Genomic DNA, 1,502 nt, shown 5'->3' with positions numbered 1-1,502 from the left:
AAAAAAAAACTTTTTATTAATTCTGTACGTATGTAAGCACACAGTCAGTCATAGTATTCACTGCTTTGGTACAAAACAATGTATTTACATTGCTTGGTATCTGTTGAGCTTTATGAAGCTTCAGCTGTGTAGAGCGTGTACTCGTCCAGCACCAGAATTGTGTAAGTCACAACATTGGCATTTACATAATATATATCAATCACATTGGAAAACATCAAAATTATATGTGGTCATTAGCTTGCACTCTTTTTTTGTGAAATTTTAACGAAATCATCCATCGTATGGACCACTAATCTTTGAACGTTTTTCCTTCGTATAATGGCTTATTTTTCTCATATAATGAAAGTCCTAGGGAGTTCTTTTTTTAGAAAAAACCTCAGGCATATTTCATAGAGAAACTGTTTTTTCATAGTTATGATTTTCATCCTACTTACTCTGTCATTTCAAATTATGTTGTAGTACTGTGTTTAGGAACTCCGCCTGTAGCTGTTCTAGAGTTACTGCCGGTCCCAAGCCCGGGTAAAGCAGGAGGGTTGGGCATGGGATTAGCGACCCCATCCTGTAGAGAAGCTAACTTGCTAAAAACACGCTAACCAGAAAAAATAATTCAAACCATTTAAACTGTTTAGGATGAGATTTTTATAATAAAAAGATAAAGGATGGACTTACTGATATTACTTTGCTCTTCGGTTATTATTACCGATTTTCAATGTTCGGAGTAAAATGTTTCTGGTTAAAGGATAGATTGGATACATAAAAATCTCTAAAGCGTAACCGGATCACATACATACTGGATTCATCTTGGGTCACAATACTTTCAACTTAACTATAAAAAGCTGAACAGAATTTAGAGCAAATATTGTAGTTAATGTTCAAATTAAACCATATTTCCGTCAATAGATGGATTTTTGAATGTCATACAAGACTCCTTTCTACCTTCTAGATCGAACTTACCTTCCATCACTTATGAATGACATGGATTACATTACTGAATGTATGTTTACTTCAGCAAGAGATTAGAAAAGTTTGCTTATGTAATGTGACATTTAATGACTTGGAGAATTATCAACAGTTTGTATAACGAGTAGTAACAGTAAATATTTACTAGATCTCATGCTTTCAACAAATACATTGAATTAACATTTATCAGTTAAGGATACAAAACATTGACTTACTGGAATATTGACGAATTAAAGCACATCGAATACAACAGAATACATTCAGTATAACTGAAATGAATACTATTATAATTGCACCAATAATTAATATTTCACGTGTTAAAGCAGCTAGAAATAATAATAAGAAGAAAAATGAATTAAGATTAGAAAGAAGCCTCAATAATCATAAGGAAATATATATTACTTACTTACTTATTTACTTACGCCTGTTACCCATCGTGGAGGAGTATAGGCCGCCAACCAGTATTCTCCATCCAACTTGGTCCTGGGCCTTTCTTTCTAGTTCTATCCAGTTGTTATTCATCCTTTTCATATCTGCTTCTA

The sequence above is a fragment of the Schistosoma mansoni genome, chromosome W (genome assembly GCF_000237925.1).
Source record: "Schistosoma mansoni strain Puerto Rico chromosome W, complete genome".
In the NCBI taxonomy this organism is placed as follows: Eukaryota; Metazoa; Platyhelminthes; class Trematoda; order Strigeidida; family Schistosomatidae; genus Schistosoma; species Schistosoma mansoni.
The sequence above is the reverse complement of the archived record's forward strand: the minus strand, read 5'-3'. Positions refer to the sequence as shown.